Source organism: Podarcis erhardii, assembly GCF_964252035.2.
Source record: "Podarcis erhardii genome assembly, chromosome: 5".
NCBI lineage: Eukaryota > Metazoa > Chordata > Lepidosauria > Squamata > Lacertidae > Podarcis > Podarcis erhardii.
Genome location: NC_138509.1, coordinates 13,216,119 through 13,230,604, shown reverse-complemented (window position 1 = coordinate 13,230,604; position 14,486 = coordinate 13,216,119). Strand labels below are relative to the sequence as shown.

The 14,486-nt window shown below is 45.6% G+C and overlaps 1 pseudogene across 1 annotated transcript; it reads right to left on the bottom strand.

The window, feature by feature from the left end:
* Positions 1-10,858: 10,858 nt before the first annotated feature.
* On the bottom strand, positions 10,859-12,035 carry LOC309342730 (small ribosomal subunit protein uS7 pseudogene; annotated as a pseudogene). The gene is made up of 2 exons: positions 12,004-12,035; positions 10,859-11,646 (listed from the first exon to the last, which is right to left on the bottom strand). The product of its transcript is annotated as a small ribosomal subunit protein uS7 pseudogene (transcript).
* Positions 12,036-14,486: the final 2,451 nt, after the last annotated feature.

Here is a 14,486-nt window from a genome sequence, read left to right as displayed (position 1 = left end):
AGCAAGCAATACAGCCAGGCGTATAAAGCTGCTAAAAGAACGCCTTGCGACAGATACCATCCCCTATGATTTGAGGCCCCTAGAGCAAAGTGAAGAGAAAGATCACGTAGTAGCCCCTCTTAGAAGAGTATTTGATGCACTTGAGGAGCCTGCACTGGTTAATGGGCAACCCGGACCACGGCCACCTCGAACTTCGACCCTGCAATATATTCCATTCACAACTACAGATCTGATGAATTGGAAAACACACACCCCATCTTTTGCAGAAAAACCTCAGGCTATGATGGACTTGGTGACTTCAATAGTAAATACTCATAGCCCTACTTGGACAGATTGTCGCCAGCTCCTAAATACTCTGTTCACCACTGAGGAAAGGAGAGACATAATTGAAAAGGCACAGATATATTTGCGTGAGCAGGCCAGAGCGGGAAATATTTATAATATTGACCGTCATCTCCAAGATAACTTTCCCTTGGAAGATCCTAATTGGGATCCAAACAATGCAATTCACCTGGCCAGACTTACCACCTACCGCCAGACACTTGTGCAAGGTATCCGCAGGGCATGCCAGAAGCCCACTAATATGTCTAAAGTTTCAGAAGTAGAACAAAAACCAAATGAGAGTCCGGGAGACTTTTTAGAGAGGCTGCAAGAAGCCTATCGTATATGGACTCCTTTTGACCCTGAAGCCCCTGAAAACAGTAGAATGATTACTGCTACATTTGTGGCCCAGTGCGCTTCTGACATTCGTAAGAAAATTCAGAAATCAGAAGGATGGGAAGGGATGCTGATGAGCCAAATTATGGCCATTGCACGCCGAGTTTATCGGAATAGGGATGAGGCTGAGAAGCAAGAGAAGAAGAAGTGGCAGAAGGAAAAGATGGTAATGCTAGCCACAGCAGTGAAGCAAGACCACCGCCCCTTAAATGGAGGGCGAGGGCGAGGAAGGAATCCACCACTGGGAAGGAATCAATGTGCAAATTGCAAGAAGGAGGGTCATTGGAAGCGGGAGTGTCCTGAACCCCTGAGGTTGGAAGAAGTACGCCCAGGCCCAGGCCCAGGCCCAGGCTCCGGCCCAAGAAACCAGGGACGGGGACGGGGAATGATCCGAGATGGAAGATATCAGAGACCAGGACAGGGACGGAGTAGAGACAATTTCATTGGACTGGCAGAAGAGGATTTTACCCAAGACTAGGAACGACCGGACTCCATAAAGTTAGGCTTCCAGGAGCCCACGGTCACGATTCAATTAGGGAGCCATTTAATAGACTTTATGATTGATACTGGGGCTGAATACTCAGTACTCCCAGAACTATTGCAGAAAAAGGCATCCAAAAGTGTAGTCATTAAAAGTGCTACTGGACAGTCAGCCAAGAGGTCTTTCCTCCAACCTTTGGAATGCCAGATTGGGGGACATCGTTTAACCCATCAGTTTTTGTATATACCTGAGTGTCCAATACCTCTCTTAGGCAGAGATATGCTGTCCAAATTGCAGGCCCAAATCACTTTCACTCCTCGAGGTCCAGAAATGAAACTGCCATCAAAAGCAGCAGGAATAATTACCCTCTCAGTACCTAAGGAACAATCATGGCGCCTAATGTCAGCCTTGCAAGTCCAACCCACATTGGATACAGAATTAAACAAGCTCCTCCGAACTCTACAGGTGCCACCAGGAGTATGGGCTGAAAATAGCCCACCAGGAATGGCTAAGAATATAGCTCCAATTGTAGTAACCCTAAAACCTATGGCTACCCCTGTATCTGTAAAGCAATATCCCTTACCCCGGCGAGCAGCGGAGGGCATCCAGAAACATTTGGACCGCCTATTAAAATATGGTCTGCTTAAGCCTTGCCAATCAGAATGGAACACACCCCTTTTGCCTGTTCGAAAACCTGGGACAGATGAATATAGGCCAGTGCAGGACTTGAGGCTCGTAAACCAGGCTATCGAGACCTTGCACCCAAATGTACCAAACCCATATACCTTGCTGAGTTTGATCCCACCAGAAGCAACATTTTTTACTGTATTGGACTTGAAAGATGCATTCTTCTGTTGCCGGCTGGCACCACAGAGCCAACCTATATTTGCCTTCCAGTGGGAAGACCCTTTGACAGGAACAAAAGGCCAGCTAACCTGGACAAGATTGCCCCAGGGATTCAAAAATTCCCCAACTTTATTTGGCACTGCCTTGGCGAGGGATCTAACAAGTTACCCCTCAATACCGGGAGAAAAGGTGGTTCTGCAATATGTGGATGATCTTATACTAGCTGCAAAGGATTTTGATACCTGTAAAGAAGGGACAGAGGAACTGCTCCACTTGCTCTGGGAAGCTGGCTACCGAGTTTCCCAGAAAAAGGCACAGTTATGTTTAGAAAAGGTCAAATATTTGGGCTTTGACATCTCACACCAACAACAAGCATTGAGACCAGAGAGGAAAGAAGCTATTTGCCTTATCAAGGAACCTACCACAAGAAAACAACTTAGGGGATTCCTGGGAACAGCAGGGTTTTGTAGACTATGGATACCTGATTTCAGTAGTCTGGCCAAGCCCTTACATGAAAGCACTCGAGGTGCAGAAAAGGACCCATTCGTATGGGGACCTGAGCAGAAACAAGCCTTTTTAGTTATCAAACAGCGACTTATGGAGGCACCAGCCCTTGGATTGCCTAATTCGGAAAAACCCTTTCAGCTGTATGTACATGAACAGAATGGGATTGCAGCGGCAGTCCTGACCCAGAGATTAGGAAGTTGGAACCGTCCAGTAGCTTATTTGTCTAAACAATTGGACTCAGTAGCAAAAGGATGGCCTCCATGCCTAAGGGCAGTAGCGGCCACTGCGAGCCTTGTCAAAGAAGCTGATAAATTTACCTTTGGCCAGACGATGTATGTGAATGTACCTCATGCTGTTCTGACACTCATGGAATATAAGGGTAGTTATTGGCTAACGAACCCAAGGATGGCTAGATACCAAGGCCTATTGTGTGAAAATCCCAGGATTCATCTACGAGTAGTGAATATGCTCAATCCAGCGACTTTGCTGCCCCTACCAGAGGTAGATGATGAGGAATCACATGATTGTCTCCAAGTAATGGATGAAGTTTATTCCAGTAGACCTGATCTGAAAGATGAGCCATTAAAAAATCCAGATGTTGTATATTATACTGATGGTAGCAGTTACCTGCATGAAGGTGCCAGACGAGCAGGATATGCTGTGGTCACCAATGAGGAAGTTGTGGAAGCTGAGGCTTTGCCTGCTGGCACCTCAGCACAAAAGGCTGAACTTATAGGTTTAACTAGAGCTCTGCAATTGGCAGCCGGATGTAAGGCAAACATCTATACTGACTCAAAATATGCCTTCTTAACCCTGCATGCACATGGAGCTCTATGGAAAGAAAGAGGTCTAATCGGAGCCCACGGGAAGGCCTTGAAATATGGACCTGAAGTAGAAATCCTGTTAGAAGCAGTATGGGCTCCAGAACAGATTGCTGTAATGCACTGCAAAGGTCATGGACGAGGAAGGGATCCAATAACCAGAGGAAATCATGCTGCTGACAAAGCAGCCCGAGAGGCAGCCCAAAAGCCTGTGGGAGGATTTATAGCAGCCCTCATACCAGAGGTAGTTCCAGAAGATGTTAAACCTCACTATACCCCAGAAGAGAGGAAGTGGGCTGAACAGGAAGGAGCAGTTGTGAAGGACGGTTGGATGATCCTGCCGGACAATAGGATTTATGTACCTCATCATCTAGCAGGCACAATTGTAAGAAATTATCATGAATCTACTCACCTTGGCGGTACTGCAACTAGAGAGAGTCTCAGTCGGAAGTTGTATATTATTAATCTATCACAATTAGCAACTTGCATTTCACAGAAATGTGTTCTTTGTGCTAAAAACAATCCCAGGCAGGGACCGGTACAACCTCCTGGAATTCAGCATGTGGGATACGTCCCCATGGAAAGCCTAATTGTGGACTTCACAGAGCTGGTCCCTTCTAAGGGATTCAAGTATCTCCTTGTGTTTGTAGATACTCTTACCGGATGGGTTGAAGCTTTTCCCACCCGAACTGAAAAGGCACGAGAGGTAACTAAAAGACTCCTCACTGAATTGATCCCAAGGTTTGGATTACCTAGATGCATTGGAAGTGATAATGGGCCAGCGTTCATTGATCAAGTAGTACAAGATGTATGTCGAGTCCTACAAGTAAAATGGAGACTGCATACAGCATATAGGCCTCAGAGTTCAGGGAAAACTGAAAGAATGAATCGGACTCTGAAAACCCAATTGGCAAAATTAACCCAGGAAACGGGATTGGGATGGGTAGATGTGTTACCCATAACACTGTTTCGTGTTCGGTGTGCACCCACAAAAAGACTTAAGTTGTCACCTTTTGAGCTCCTGTATGGGAGACCGCCCTCCTTTGTTCAGGATATTCCAGCTGACCTTAAACAAATAGGAGACCATGTGACACAGGAACAAGTGCAATCTCTCTCCCGTGTTTTTGTTTCTCTTAACAGGTGGGCCCTCGAGCGCACGCCGTGCAGCATTGCCGAGCCGATTCATCAGTTCCAGGCTGGCGATAGCGTATGGGTGAAAGAGTGGAAACGTGATCCACTTGCACCTAAGTGGCGTGGACCTTACACCGTCTTGCTCTCTACTCCAACAGCGGTGAAGGTAGCTGAGGTGACCCCCTGGATTCATCACTCTCGTTTGAAGAAGTCTGAAGGCAGTTGGACGTGCAAAGGTGACCCCTCTAATCCTTTAAAACTAACTCTCTCCAAAAACCCCTGTATCTAGCCCTACCGGGAACGGGCTAGGTCACGGGCAACATTTGACGACCGGCCTGCTGCAGCCACAACCTGGAAGCTGGCTGACCTGCGCACGCCTGAAGCTTGAGGAGCGTCTGAACCAGCGACTGTGAACGGAAAGATTCTCTAATACAATTGATTGACTGCCCCCCTTGTGGAACAATTATCAGAGATATTACTCATTGGGGATCCTCGGGATATATGTTTTGGTCTTGGTGGTTCCCCATTTCTGTTACTGGGGGAATTATATTGGGGCTAATAATTATTTGCTATCACAATAAGGTAATCTTTTGTGGAAGGAATGCATATACTAGACATCAACATGATTTTATTAATCCTGATCCCTTGGGAAGGGGAAGGGTCCTTGAATCTGACCAAATTGGCTAAATATGGATTCAGCCATGACCACAATATGTGGGTAGGTTTAGCTGAAATGGTAGCTAATGTTGCAAATAGGACCAATTGCCTTGTTTGCTCTCTTGGGCCAGATGATTCAGAGGGAGGTATGCCCTTATTACCGATACCATTAGATGCTATTGGTATGGTAAGCGAAATGCCACACCAAACTGAAATACAGAATTTCCCCGGATGGAACTCAACTAAACCATTACGAGTTATACCTGTACAAGGGGAATTCTGTGTACATAAATCATCAGATGCAGCTGATTCTCCCATGATAGGCTCTTCTCATTGTCACTATACTTGGGATTATAAGAAGAATAGTCATACCTGGGCACACGGTACTACCTATCGAACTCGGAATGCCTTGCCCTGTGCACCTCCTTTTATTCATGCATGGAAAGTGGTGTGGAACATAACTGTGACAGAAGAAGGCAATCTAACATACTGCACTGTGAACTCTCTACCCCTTTTGGTATTTCGCCTTCTGTATTCCCCGTACCAAAAACCTCAGACCCGATGGTTGTGGTGGATATGTGGAGAATGGGCATACAAGAAACTCCCTTCCAAATGGAGTGGGACTTGTTTCTTGGGTTGGGTATTACCACCAATGTGGATTATGCCCACTAGTTCGGCCAGGCGAACACGAAGGAATGCTGATATTTCTCATATAGCAGGAGGAAGTACCCAAAGTTGGAGCGGTACTGATGATTGGCCGCCAGAGCGCATTATAGCCTATTATGATCCTGCCTCCTGGAATCCTGGTGAGCTCATACAAGGGGCACGGGATCCTATTTATAATCTAAACAGAATAATTCGATTGCAAGCAGTAGTGGAACTTGTAACCAATGCAACGGCCCAGAGTTTGAGACTTATTGCACAACAGTTGGATGAAAGTAGAGCCGCCATTTTGCAGCTGAAAATGGGAATGGATTATGTACTTGCCAGGCAGGGAGGCCTATGTGGAGTCTTGAACTTGACAGGGAATGCCTGTTGCTTTAACATTTCTGATAATGGTGAGGCAATCCGTGTGTTGGCCACAAAGATGGAGAATATAGCACATGTCCCAGTACAAACATGGGAAGGATGGGATATGGGATGGCTCACCAATTGGTTACCTAATGTCACAGGACTCAAAGGGATACTATTGTCTTGCTTGTTTTTCTTGACAGTAGTAGTATTGGTTTTATGTATGATGCCATGTATCATTTCATGTTTTAGAAGTACAATTAGCAAGATGGTTTCAAATGAAACTCTACCTCATATCATGGCCCTATACAGAGCTTTACCTCAGGAATATGATGAAGGTCAAGCTATCAAGGACACTTGGGATGAAGGTCCTTGAGCTTGAAAGGGGGGAATGAGGCACCTAACCATAAGCCTGCATTTTTATCAAAGCTTCTATATATTTCAATCAAGGCTTGTATTTAAAAATGAGCTTAAAAAAAAAGGATTTTCAAATGTTTCATGCCAGGCAAAAGACCAGCTGCCTAAAAGAACCTTGGCAAGATGTTTTTCCTCCTAAGACAAGAAGGGCCCCATTGATTTATAGCAGAAAAACAATTCTCAAAGTCATAAAAAGGGAAATTACATATGCTGCCCCAAGGTTGAGAAAACACCATTAGAAATGGGCAAATAGTAAGATAATACCAATGTGCCTCCCAGTAAAATGAGCCAGATCTTCTTTCTAAGGTTAAAAGGCCAGGAGCAATGGGGAGAAACATTTAGCTGGAAAGAGAACATTTTTGGGGGAAGTCTTTTTCTAAAGCTGTTTCTTAAACTAAGAGAGTTAAAAAAGGTTAAAATGTGTTAAATGTTGGAAAGGCAACTGGCTTGGCAGAAGAAGCAGCTTCTTCCTATTTTATTTTGAGGCTGGAGAGGAGGGGGAAAGGGGGAGGTGCAAACTGAAGAGGCTTCTTTTAAAAGCTGTGTTTTATTGAGTTCCTTCCTTTTTACTTTGAAAAGCTTTATTCTTTTAAGAGGCTACCTATGATAAATGTATGAAATATATTGGCTTAAATGTAATTATGCAAAGGATTTAAGGAATGCTAGATTCTTATTTCATATGGTTGTAAGAGTTGTATTTATCCTGAAATTAAGTCAGCCACCAGCCCCCCCCCTGCCAGACAGAAGACGCCATCCGGGCAGTCTTGATATATGGTTGTCAGGCATTTGTTTAGAAACATTAAATGAAGGAAATCTTTCAATGTTGATGTGAAACTCAAGATCCTTGACATCTGTTGAACATAAAATGTAAGATTAAACCATCTGTTTTAGGAGGCAATAGGGCAAGAAGGGCAAAAGGTGAGCTGGTAATTAAGATTCCATGTAAGATATATTATTACTTATTTGTCATTTATATATAGCTCTTTGTCTCCCATATAAGGGCAAGGAAATGGGTGTATCTTTTGTGGGTGTATCTTTTGTGATTGGTTCTAGCAAACAGCCAATAGGAATTTCAACCAGGCTGATTGGACAGAGGCAGCCACAGGAGGAGCAAAGGGGGCTGGATTAAGGGAATATAAGTGCTGGCCAGAATGGCAGGAGGCAGGCCAGAGCTTGGTAACCACGTACCACTGAGCCTCTTATTTATTTGTCTGACAAATAAATTACTATTTTAATTTCTCTATTGCTGCGTTGAATATTTCATTCCAGCTAAGCGTTAACCACAAGCAGGGTGCTACACTTCAGAATGGAGAGGTTTCATCTTCTTGCAGTCCATGGGACTCTCAAGAGTCTCCTTCAGCACCAAAATTCAAAAGCATCAATTCTTCGGCAATCAGCCTTCTTTATGGTCCAGCTCTCACTTCCATGCATCACTACTGGGAAAAACATAGATTTAACTATACGGGCCTTTGTTGGCAAGGTGATGTCTCTGCTTTTTAAGATGCTGTCTAGGTCTGTCATTGCTTTTCTCCCAAGAAGCAGGCGTCTTAATTTCGTGTCTGCTGTCACCATCTGCAGTGATCATGGAGCCCAAGAAAGTAAAATCTCTCACTGCCTCCATTTCTTCCCCTTCTATTTGCCAGGAGGTGATGGGACCAGTGGCCATGATCTTCTTTTTTTTTATGTTGAGCTTCAGACCATATTTTGCGCTCTCCTCTTTCACCCTCATTAAAAGGTTCTTTAATTCCTCCTCACTTTCTGCCATCAAGGTTGTGTCATCTGCATATCTGAGGTTGTTGATATTTCTTCCAGCAATCTTAATTCCGGCTAGGGATTCATCCAGCCCTGCCTTTCGCATGATGAATTCTGCATATAACTTAAATAAGCAGGGAGACAATATACAGCCTTGTCATATTCCTTTCCCAATTTTGAACCAATCAGTTGTTCCATATCCAGTTCTAACTGTAGCTTCTTGTCCCACATAGAGATTTCTCAAGAGACAGATGAGGTGATCAGGCACTCCCATTTCTTTAAGAACTTGCTATAGTTTGTTGTGGTCGACACAGTCAAAGGCTTTTGCATAGTCAATGAAGCAGAAGTAGATGTCTTTCTGGAACTCTCTAGCTTTCTCCATAATCCAGCGCATGTTTGCAATTTGGTCTCTCATTCCTCTGCTTCTAACATACGCTCCACAGTATTCCGCTCTTAAGGTTACCAGAGGACACTTTACTGCAGCCAAGGTGTAACTCCATCGACTAGTCTTAAGGTCATCGTTGAGACACCAGCCTAAGCTTAATTCTTCTTGTGGTCTGCCCACTCAGAACCACCTAAGCTGCTTTTCTCTCACACCTTATTTAGTTTGGCCAAAGGTGAGTCTCCCCACAGCAGGAAGATTGCCAGGTTGGTGCAGCAGCTACATCTTCTCCTTCCACTGGGTTTCAAAGTAGATGGTGCAATACTTTGAAACATTCCCTGAGGCAGTTCCATGGAGCCTGCTTCCAGGTCAGCGGACATGAGATTGCAGCTTTGAAAAAGTGGAGAAACTTGCATCGGATTCATCAGGGATTATGGTGTTACGAAAATTACGGGGGGGACGGGGGACGGGACATCTTTAAAGTTAAATATTATGGCTGAATGTATCCTTTCAATATAAAATCATCTCCTTTGCCAGTTCACTCCATTCCTAAGCTATTTTCCCCTTGAAAAAGGTCTCCAGGAAGTTCCCAGAGGTGACAATTGCTGGGCTCATTGTTAGCCAAAGGAAGCCAAATCTCATCACCTGACTCGCCTCAGGCTCCAGACATGCAAAGGAACTTCTATTGTACTTTTGGGTGGTGGGTACTTAAGACATATTTGTCTATGCTAATCTTATACCTGAGTCTTGCCCTGCCATGTCTGCTTATACTTTTGGGTGGTGGGTACTTAAGACATATTTGTCTATGTTAATCTTATACCTGAGTCTTGCCCTGCCATGTCTGCTTATGCTAATCTTGTACCAAGGACTTGTCTGGACATGTTTGCCAAGGTTAACCCCTCCCCTTTTGTGACATGCCAGCGATGTAGCAAAGATGTAGCAATGATGTTGTACAAACTGTATTCTGGGATATGGTGGGAAAGTTTTAAAAGTCTTTGTCACGCCATCCTCGGGGTTCAAATTTGCTCTTTGAACCTATTGCGCAATAAACTTTGGTCTACAGCTATTTGCTCCGGTTGGTGGCTGGACTCCTTCCTTTATTCCGCAGGGACCCGAGGGCTCTGCCTGACGAGCTGGGTGACTGAGCAGCCTCACACCTAGATTTTTCCATAACAATGGTCTGCAAATGGCTGGCATAGTCCACCACAGCTCACAGAGCTCCACAGTCTGGTTTGGCTGGAGAGTGAGTCTTTCTCTGAAGAGGGAACTTCCTCTCCCAAAAAGGTTCCATGCAATATCTGGAGAGACCTTTCTTCTGCACTGAGCTATGCCAAGCCTGTCAACGTGAGGCAGCAAAGTATACTGAAAGCCCTTCTTGGTCCACATTTCAACAAACATTGGCTGTACCTCGTGGTTCGTGAAGAGAGCTCTTAGCCACAAGTCCCAGTTTAGACGACACCTTGAGTTAAACCAGGGGTCAGCAACCTAAGGCCCATGGGCCCGAAGCGGCCCCTGAGCCAACCACTCGGCAAGTCCCGCGCGCTGTGCTAAACCAGCGCAACACGGCATGGGGACTCTCTTCCACTGCTCCAGAAATCGCTTCTGCGCATGCCCAGATGCCGGAAATTGCGTCTGTGCATGTTCGCAGCGCCGGTAATTGCTTCTGCGCATGCCCAGACGGAAATAACTTCTGCGCAGGCGCAATTTTCGGCGTCTGGGCATGCGCAGAAGCAGTTTCCGGCACCGCGAACATGCGCAGACATGATTTCCTGCATCGCGCTTCACCAGTCTGGCCCATGAAGGATCTCCACGGGAGTGATCCGGCCCATGCCGACCCCTGAGTTTTTTATTATTTTTTTAATGAGAATTTATTTGTTTTGGATATCCAGCAGCAGCAGCAGCAGCTCTTGATGGTTGGACTTGGCCACACACTCCAACTCGTCCTTCTTCTTGATGGCATAATAATAATAATAATAATAATAATAATAATAATAATAATTTAAAAAAAAAAAATTATTTATACCCCGCCCTCCCCAGCCAAGACCGGGCTCAGGGCGGCTAACAACCAATAATAATAAAAAGTTGAATAAAATACAATTTAAGAGAATTAAGATACAACATTAAAACAATTAGGGAGCAATCTCTTCATAGGAGGAGAAAGGAAAAAGAAAGAGGGGGAGGGAATCAAACTGATTCTGAGCCAAAGGCCAGGTGGAACAACTCTGTCTTACAGGCCCTGCGGAAAGAGATCAGATCCCGCAGGGCCCTGGTCTCAAGAGACAGAGCGTTCCACCAGGCCGGAGCCAGTGTTGAGAAGGCCCTGGCACTGGTTGAGGCTAATCTATCTTCCTTAGGGCCTGGGACTTCTTGAGAGTTGGAGGAACCCTTAGCTGCATTGATCAGCTCATCTGCTAGACACTCAGCTATGGTCTTTATGTTGCAGAAGGCAGCTTCATGAGCCCCAGTGCAGAGCAACCAGATTGACACGACGCAAAGGTGACACATCAACAGCTTGTCTCCTCACTGTGCCAGCTCGACCAATACAGGTAGAGTCTTCACAAGGGCCACTGTTTATAATGGCATTCACCAGGACTTGAAGGGGGTTCTCTCCTGTGAGCAGATGGATGATCTCAAAGGCATGCTTGATGATGCGCACAGTCATGAGCTTCTTGCCATTGTTGCATCCATGCATCATCATTGAGTTAGTGAGGCGCTCAATGATAGGACACTGGGCTTTCCGGAAGCGCTTGGCAGCTTAGCGTCCAGCACTGGGTTGCAAATACTTGGCATATTTCTCCTTCACTGCAATGTAATCCTGCAAGGAGATGTCACTGATCTGCACATCATCTGTACTCCATTTCCCAAACAGCTTGATATCAGGGGTCTCTGCCACAGCAGGGCTTCGCTCTCCTCCCCACGTCCCGCTCGCTCACAGAGGCAGAAAAGGGCCACGCACGGGGTTACTCAGAGTCTTATGCCGACCCCTGAGTTAATCCTTGGCAGGGCAGTAAGAAGGACCAGGGCATAGCTGTCAATTTACAGATTTGAAAATAAGGGACCAGCAGCCAAAATAAGGGACCTGCAGCCTTATTCCAGGCACTCCAGTCTTCCTGTCCTCCTGCAGTCTGGACAAACTCATGCTGGTAGCTTCGAGAACACTGTCCAACCAACTTTGTAACCAGAGGTTCAACTGAATAGAATCTGAATCACATGCACCACAAGGCCTATGCAGCCTCAACTTAAGATGGCTCCCCGGCCTGGCTTTGCACTGCAAAGTTTACAGCAGCACGTGCAAGAAAATGGCGTCCAGCATTCAAAAACCCCCTCAGCTTGCATTAACTAGCCACACACACACAGCCTCCCCCCCCCCACGAGATCTCCTTTCCTTTTCCCCCACCATGTGCCCCACTCCAGATAGACCTTTTCGCCGGCAAGGGTGAGTGGGCCGTTGATGACGTATCCATCCGATTCCGATCGGAGCACTCAGCACAGGTATGTTCAACTTCTGAGCCCCTCTGAGCCAAAGGCAGAAAGCCCAGCCAGCAGCCAAACGAAGCCTCAAGGAAAACCACCGTCACCTCTCCGCTGGGAAGCGCTGAGCAAAGGTGAGTCCCCAGGGAATGCAGCCGATTTGATCAGCACAAGGCATGCAAACTCCACCCCCCAGTCGTTCTTAGACTTCTTATTGGGTGAGCAACACAGCCAAGCCACACAGTTGGAGCCTCAGTTGGCTGGCAGGGAGGGAGGGAGAGGAGCTGCTTCCTTTGAAATTTAAGGGACATAATTTAAGGGACATTTAAGGGACATCCATCAATAAGGGACAGCAGCGGGACATGGCGCTGGAATAAGGGACTGTCCCTTCAAATAAGGGACACTTGACAGCTATGGACCAGGGGGGAGCAAGGTGGCTCTGAAGTCCACTCTGGGAGCTCCCTCAGTCACACAGCCTTGTCAAGCCAGGTTAAGGTATCTTATGAGAACATGAAGCTCAACATTTGCGTTGCATATTTTATGTGCTTGCCCTTCTTGCAGCAAGCAACAGGCCTCCCTTTCTGGCTTGTGCCATCTCTTTATTTCTGCCCACCCCTTGCTAAAATAGATTTCATTTACTCAGCCATGGTTAGAATAATATTGACTTTAAAAGTTGAAATGGCCATTGATGTAATCTTTCTCTCCATGTGGCAAATTCTAGCAAAAGTTAATGAGAATTTACAGGGCAGAGTTTTATGGGATGGAGGGATCAATTCCAAATAAGATCAATTTTGCATCTCACCTCATTATGCAAATTGCCTTTTTTGGAATGGTATCAATATTATTAAAGTTAATATCCAAATCTAATTGTCTTGTCCTGGCCGAGCTGGGAAAATATAAACAGCTGAAACAGCATGCTTACTTTCAGATATATATATAATATTAGCATGACTGATGCATTATCTTGCATAAGATCAATATTAACATTAATGAAGCCTACATTTTACTTCATTACATAAACTCTGGCGTACTAGTTCTCATTTTTTCTCCCGTTATTCACATCAGACATAATGGGGAATGTCTCTGTAACGATCTCTATTATAAACCTCTGCAGATCAAAACCCATTCCAGATTATTTATCATTAAACCCATTTGCTCTAATGACAACATTAGTTATAAACATACTAATTTAATGAAGACAGTGATAAACCAGGTATACCTACATCTAACTGCTGTTTATTCTCAACACGAATGTGTTGCTTGCTTGCTCTTTCTGTTTCTTCTGCCTTTTTTCTTATTTACAGAACCCTCCCCTGTGCAAGCAGACCTGGAAGACATGCTGCTACTGGGAATTTTACATTGGCATATTACAGTATCAGGAGGAATATTATGGCTTAACTTTGCATCAGTGTAACCCCACTACCAGAGCAACCTCAACCGTGTGTAGTGATAGGTGGAATCAGAGATGTGTCATGGGAGGAGTACAACCTAGTCAGCAAAACAGTGTAATTTTACCCCGGGCAGAAGAGGTGGTGTATATGTTAACTGTTATGTACTGAAGTTCTCAGCCTGGGCCAGCAGGGGGATACTGTAGATAGTTTTCACTCAGGTCCACATATGCAAATAAGGGATTGAAAGTGGCGTTCAGTGATTGGATAATTACAGAAAATGGTTACTGTTGCGTTCTAGTGGAGCTCTATATAAGCAGGCTGGCTGAACCCTTCAGTTCTGTTCTGTTCTGGCCTGTGAATAAACAAGAGCTGTTTGAAGAATCGCTGTGTCGTCTGATATGGTCACCCACAACTTAACATTAACACTCATGTTGAACTCAGCAGACCACCATAAAATACTTACTCCATCTCCTTCCACCCTGCCTGCGCAACCCCCGTGGATTCTGACTATGTAGCCAGTTACTGCATATTATTATCATCATCATCATCATCATCATCATCAAGGGGACGCGGGTGGCGCTGTGGGTTAAACCACAGAGCCTAGGGCTTGCCAATAAGAAGGTTGGTGGTTCGAATCCCCATGACGGGGTGAGCTCCCGTTGCTCTGTCCCTGCTCCTGCCAACCTAGCAGTTCGAAAGCACGTCAAAGTGCAAGTAGATAAATAGGTACCGCTCCGGCGGGAAGGTAAACGGCGTTTCCGTGCGCTGCTCTGGTTCGCCAGAAGTGGCTTAGTCATGCTGGCCACATGACCTGGAAAACTGTTTGCGGACAAACGCCGGCTCCCTCGGCCTATAGAGCAAGATGAGCGCTGCAATCCCAGAGTCGTCCACGACTGGACCTA